Consider the following 7,196-nt stretch of genomic DNA (forward strand, 5'->3'; position numbering starts at 1 on the left):
TTGCTATAATGAAATGGGAAAATACTCTGCAACCCAACAGTCCCAGACCCACGCACTTACGATACATGCCTGATGCCAGCATGAACTTTACACACATACAGTATAACTACTGTATTTTTCACACTATAAGGCACAATTAAAGCCTTCATATTTTTTTTAACAGTGCACAACAGTGCGACAGTGCACCTAATAATCAGGAGCTCTTCATATGTGGATTAACTGTAGTGTTCATGGATGTTAAAGTAATTTTGAGAGGTACACTGTCAAAATGTCAGTCTGTTTTTTTACACGTTGCCAATAAAGTTGTAAATACGGTAATGCGCTGAACGTGTAGCAGTGTCTGTTTTTTCAGTTTTTAATCTGTTACTAGCAAGGTGAGGAGTTAGCATAGTCAGAGTAATGTTAGTTTAGGTAGTCTTACCCTGTTTTTTTTTTACTAGTTGAAACAAAGTAGTGTCTTGAAATGTGTTAATGCTGCTAATGTGTAGCTGTGTTTTTTACACGTTATACTGACAAGTTTGGCAGTTAGTGTAGTCACAGTAACTTTTGTTTTAGCGTGTTTCAAACTAGTTTGGGAGTTTTTGTATTTGTATTTTGTATTGTACACTATTGTAAATAGGGTAACAGCTGTTTTTCCGATGTGACTAATGTATAGCGTGTTACAAACAAGTTCTGAACATTTTTTTGGACTCTTGTCTTGCTTAATTGCTTAATCCATCTTATAGTTCGGTGTGCCTTATATATGACAATAAATTCAAAATAGACTATTTATTAACAGTGCGTCTCATAATACAGTGCACTCTATAGTCAAGGAAATAGTGCATGCAGACCCACAAATTGAGCTGTCTCTTGTTAATAAAAAAAAAATTAACATTAAATAAAACCATCGGACATTAAGGATAGAATAACGACATAAATGGATTATCCTCATGGTGGAGCCCCTGCAGGATTAGCTCTTACCTGATGGAGTTTCATACTTCTGGGGGGAATGTTGACTGCAGGGAACTCTGATTCCCAGTTTAGCTGAAGCGGATGGAGGAAGTTCCCTGTTTGTTTAGCCTGACCTTCTCAGTGGGAACTCCTGAGAGACAAGCCGGCATCTCGACATATTTATGTTTAGAAGTTCACTTCCACCTTCTGTTCCGAAGAAAATGAGGCACAATGGAGATTATTTTCATCAGTTTGTGATTTAAGTGAGTGAGCGTCATGTACTGTGTGTTTGACACGTGTAAAGCAACCGTCCTCACATTTTGATCACTTGTGTAAAAATACCCCCTGGGTTAATGAGGTCAGGATGAGGTCTTCTACCACCAAAACCATTGGCCACATTAGGCCAGCCTAGAAAAGCAGCTGCAGGGTTAAAAAACAACCTGTCCAGACTTACCCGCTTCTCGTTTGGGAAACTGACTTTCAGCTGATAAGGGGACAAACAGGTCAGATAAGGACAGGGTGTGCTGCTTATCTTTGCACACCCCTGCTTCTATTTGAGAAAAAGAGAGGCCTGTAAGTAAACTTTGTGGGTGGAAGAGTTCATTTTCAGCATGGCAACAGTAACAATCCAGAGCTCACAATTTCTCTGATTTAGAAACAAAGAGAAACAATCTTCCTTTACTTAAAAAGAAAAATTATCATTCCAAACCACTGGAGCATTCCTATTCTTCCTCTCTGCTGAAATCTGAACCTCATTTAACAAGTTTTCATATTTTTGGAAAGAAATTTGAAGAAAGAAAAAAGCGGAAAAGAAGAAAAATGTGGCAATAGCTGCATTCAGGAAGAGTGGGCTGATCCTGGCAAAGGTACAGAGAGTCAAACCAAGAACAAATGTATTGTTTGATTACAGCTGCAGAACCTTTTGACATCATCCGATAGCAGTGCACATGTACCAAGAGATGTAATATTGACAATACGGTTAGATAAAATGTGTATATTTGGACTTTTAACCACAACTTTTTAAATGTTTTCTGTTTTTGTTTTTTCATTTATTTGACTATCTTCATTCTAATTTCACTATCTCTGTTCCAAAGTGTATGTAATATATAACAGCTTATATGACACTTGATGATACGTACATCAGATTAGATGAACGTGACCACAACCTGACTGAGAAACAAAACTATAGCAGCGTATGCAAAACAGATGCTAAACGGCAAAAAACAACAGCAGGACGGTGTTTTGGGGGGAATATAAACAGGGACGGACCTGGCTGCAGACTGATTCTTACAATAAGTTATATAGGCTGGAGACGCTGCGCAAACCTGTTACCGTTGTCCAATGTACACAAAGAGCAACGCAATATTGGGAAGGGCAGTAAACACATGGCTTAGAAGACAGAGTTAAAAAAAATGCTTCATTTTGGTCTAACTTTAAAAAGAAAAACAAAATTCTGATCATCACAAAAATAAGACCCAGACCCTGATATTGATGCTTTTGTACAACGTGCAACAGATGAACAACATTTCAAGCTTTTCTATAAATAAATACTTTATTAAACAGAATGCATACTTGATGCATGGTAGTGGTTACATATTCAAATACACACAAAGATTGATACAAAATCTTAGATTGCTTGGTCTGTGTTTTAACCCTTGTGCGATGACCCCACCCTTGCATTGACGTGTTCTCCCTACCATGACAAAGGTGGATAAAGGTGGAAAGATTTCATGTAATCCATGGGCACAATGAAGATCACAAATCATTGAAGAAAAAAGGTTCAACACACTGTAGTGGGTCTAGATGACCCAACTCCCAATGGCAAAGTGCCTAGGATAGCACAAGGGTTAAGAGGGGTCTGATGGGTAATCGACATCGCCTTCAGACCCCCTTGTGCCCGTTGTCTCTGTCCCCATGACACTGAGAACAGTGCACCCGGGTCGACAGTCACGCCAGGTCCCGTAGAGAGGCGAAGTCCGGGTGGGGTAGCACTGTTAAACACGCGGCAGCTAGGACTTGCTTAGCTGGAGCCAGTCGTGGCACACTGTCGCAGGAGAAATGCAAGGGGAGTGAGCAGGGGGTCCCACAAGTGGATCCCACCCAGCCTTCACCAGAGGGACTCCAGCACCCGTACAACATCGGATAGGCGTACCCCACATGACCCTCTTCTGCCTCCTGGATGGGGATTCGACGCTGGGCTCTATCCTCTTCGCTCCCCTCCACTGAGGGAATCGTAGTTAGTTTCTTTTCCTCACTCAGTGATCTGCTTAAATTCAATGGATCGTCTCCTCTAATCACAAATACAAATACGAAGACCATCTTCCAAAATAAAAAAGATAGATGGTCATGGAAATAATGTCCAGTTTAATGGCCTGTTCACACCGGGACGAATTTCGCGCGATATCCGCCGACGTTTAAGGCCTCGTGACAAAACAAAAGGCTCCAATGTGAGTGTGCACACCGACGCGAAAAACGCCACGCGTAAAAGCGTCATTTTTTCAAAAATGCCTCGGGTTCGTTTTTATGGTTTGACGCGCTGCGTCAAAAACTATACGACCAATGAGAATGGCGCTTTTGCACACTTGTCTGGAGCTTCTGAAGTTACAGTAAAACACAACTTGGGGGCGCTCAAACACAAAACTGTCTTGCTGAGCACACATACGTAACGGCGAAGAAGATATACGCCAAGTAGCGTCTATGCTGCCGCAAAGAAATAAGACGAAGAAGATGCACTCACTGACGGACATTCTAAAATATCCCCGAAAACGCTCATGATACATTTTCAGCTCTTGTACCAGTCGATGAAACTCCCCATGTTCTTCTCTTCTCGTAACTATGGCATGTACCCAAAATCGGCGTCTTTCATCATTCAACAGAACAATAATTTCTTCATCACTGGAACTGGAGCTGGAGCTACTGGTGCTTGAACTATTCATGTTTTCTTTGTTTGATTCTGACAAGCGCCTAAATACTTGCTCTCTTCTTCTGAGTGAAAAGCGAGTTTAACAAGCATAAAGTTGCGCAGCGCCACCTTGTGTACAGGAGTATTTCTGTTTTACATTAAGCGCCATCTAATATCAGGGAATGAAATTGCATGTTCACTCGGCTCATCGTCAGCGAAAATCGCTTGGGTGTGAACAGAAAAAACGCTGGCGAAAAACGTGCGCCGATATTCGTCCCAATGTGTACGGCCCTTAATGCTACCATTATCTATGAATAAAATTGGTCTACAAGTTGACATTACCATCATCACTACAAGATCAGCCTAAACGTTGACTACTCTGCGAGTAAACTCACTCAGATCTTCCGAAAAAAATTTCCATGAGTTGTCCTTTATTAGCTGACAGTAAAAATTGACTTATGGAAAGTCACATCTTTGTTTCCAGCTCTGTTTCTACAATTGTAGCACAGCAGTGGGCTGGCATCTTGCCCTTTCCACTATGGCGCCAACCTTTGCATAGCCAACCCGTAGACCAGTGACTCTATCCTATAGCTTTGGATTCTTAGGCTTTGTCCAAATACCCTCCCTACTCCCTGACAACTAAAAAACGATTCAGTAGCCTGGATTACAAAAGCAATTTAGAAAGCATGCTCCCTACTTTTATTTTGTTTAAACAGCAAATATGATGTCACAGATTTCCCTAAAGTAAAAACCTAATAAACATTATCATTTTATGTAGACTATTTATGAATCCTCCGTGTTCTGAAGAGATATAAACGATAAATTTAAATACATTTTTGTCACATTGAAAAACATTGCAAGGCATTGTGGTCTATATTCGCCAATTAACTGAGTATCAATGCACACTGGTTTTTTGCAGAGACTTCGTGGAAATTTCCAGGACACTGGATTTTGCAATTGTAAGGTCCATCAGCACTAAAAAAAATGGTGATCAGCAATCACTATATAGTGCACTGAGTAGAAAGTAGTGAAGAGATTTTTGCTCAATCTTTGATCTTATGAAACACGTGTGTGCATAGATTCTTGTCTATCTGAACAGGAAAGAGGATTCTGGATTTGAGATTAAGCCAAAGAAAATACATAATTCCAGCTATGTGTAGAAATGTAATATGAACTGATATCTCACTCAGTAGCAGTAAAACCACCATCTTTATTTCTGGGGCAGCAATTTTCCTAAAAACGAATTCTGATGTTTAACATTCCCAAAGAAATGTCATAAGGAGCTCTGGGGAGAGCAATCACATACAGCAACTCCTTCATGTCATATTTTACCGGCGCTGCACTGTGGTGTGGCTGTGTCAATTAGCGCACTAAAGCATAAACAAATAGATAAATTCATGCTTTCAGGCATATTCTAGTGCTTCACTTGTTCTCCCTCTGCAGAGTGAAGTGGGGTCTTTTCTGTTCAGTCAAAATACACACCAGTGAATTTTCCCCCAGCATGTTGGATAAGTCTACTCAACATTGCCAGAATAAACATGAGATGAAGAGGGAGTAGTAAAATATGTTTAGATACACAGCCAGCCCACAGCACTTGGTTTGCGAGATGAGGACATTTATCAGCGAGGCGCAGTGGATTCAGCTTCGTTTTTTTGTTTGTAAAGTCGGTCAAAAGTCATTAATCTTTTCAAGGAAAACATCACTTGAACATGGCTTTGTGTTTTCCAGATAGACTGCACCACTTGGAAGTCTCCTCCACATGGAAAACTTAGGGTTGAACAGCCAATCCTAACAAGAATTCACTTCATCTAAAGGCCGTGCCCAACAGCCACTACATACATTCTGTGCATTTTCCATCTATGAAATTTCAGTCTAATGTTATACATATACATAATTCATACGTGTTTCATGCATTTGTCAATGTACACAGATGTCCGTCGAAGGTTTCGGCCAATAGGTCTTTACGCAAATTTGGTTTTGAGCTGTTCAAAATTTTTGGTTCGTTGAGTATTATGCTGTTTATGGATATTTTATGTAGTTTATATGCAATTATTACATAAATATAATTCAATTGTTCGAAATTTTTGCAAGATGCATACCCAAATTTGCAGCTTTCCATGACCGTTCAACATGTCTAACAGACTTTTCACACATGTACCTCCAATGTATCGCTTTTATATCGCGTATACGACGCACATATCGCATAATTGATGCACGGATAGCTAATAAACTGCATAAAAAACCACAAGAATCCCACAAGGTTCATGTTCTATGTTGATTTACATGTTTGCTTGGATTATTCGTACTTCTTCCGGGGTTTTCATGTTGTTCATCTGGGAAAATTTCACATAAAGACCACAACTTTTCTCACTTTTTCCAAATGTGCAATAAGCACAAAATGTCTGTAGTGTAGTTTGACATGGCCTTAAAACCAGAAACACAAGCATCACAGAGAAGTCCTTTCTGACTCCTTATTGGCCGCATGGAAACACTGCACACACAAGGTGAGCGGGTTAAACATAAGGATGACATCACAAACTACACTCTGTCTCATTTCTAATAGTCAGCCTACACGCATGAGGGCGCAATGGCGGTTCCGCTGCCTAACACTGGTGCCAGCCTGTTACCATCAGGAACAGTAGGGTCCAATGTCTTGCTCAAGGACACTTCCAAACACATGGGTGGGCAGCGGTTGGAACCAAACCTGTGATCTTCTGATCATAGGTTGATCGCTTCATCCTTGCACCAAGTTCGCCCACAAGTGTCTATACCTGACTCAGCAGTTCAGTTAAGTCAGAAAGTTGTTACGGAAAGAGGTTCTGAGACATAAGTGAGAAGGTCATCCCATTTCAGTCAGACAACTCTTGCAGTAAGAAATATTTATTTGACATTTTTCCACATTCTTTAAGTTGGCATTCACATATTTTCGTTTGGCATAAGGCTCCGTTCAATTCCATAAAACTTCCATAAAATTCCATAAAATTTCCATAAAACTTTCGGGTAACAAAACCCCCCTTTACGGAGCCCACAGGTGGAAGCCGGGGAGGAGGGTGGGGCGAAGAATGAGCGCTGAAGGTAAGAAAGAATGAACAACTGCGCACCTGGCTTAAATAGGACGCTGAGCAGGTGAGTTAATTAACTGAACCGCCCTGGGGTATTTACCTGAAAACACTGCTTCGAGTATCTGCCCGAAATACGATAAATCGTCATTTAATATCAAGACTAAAAACTAACTTGCATATTGTTTTGGAGTTCTTCTCCCCCATCACTATGTCCAGAATCAGAATTAGAATAATTTTATTTTCATATGTACAGCTTTTACACTGACATACGAAATGTGTTCCAGTGCAACCCGAACAAGTTA

At 40.5% G+C, this 7,196-nt stretch overlaps 1 long non-coding RNA gene across 1 annotated transcript; it reads left to right on the forward strand.

Moving 5' to 3' along the window:
* The first annotated feature begins 1,406 nt into the window (after nt 1–1,406).
* Nucleotides 1,407–6,083, forward strand: LOC144988099 (uncharacterized). The gene is made up of 2 exons (XR_013651884.1): nt 1,407–1,796; nt 5,561–6,083. It is a non-coding gene; the product is annotated as an uncharacterized LOC144988099 (long non-coding RNA).
* The last annotated feature ends 1,113 nt before the right edge of the window (nt 6,084–7,196 follow it).

The sequence above is a fragment of the Oryzias latipes genome, chromosome 20 (genome assembly GCF_053564925.1).
Source record: "Oryzias latipes strain Hd-rR chromosome 20, Olatipes_Hd-rR_3.1".
In the NCBI taxonomy this organism is placed as follows: Eukaryota; Metazoa; Chordata; class Actinopteri; order Beloniformes; family Adrianichthyidae; genus Oryzias; species Oryzias latipes.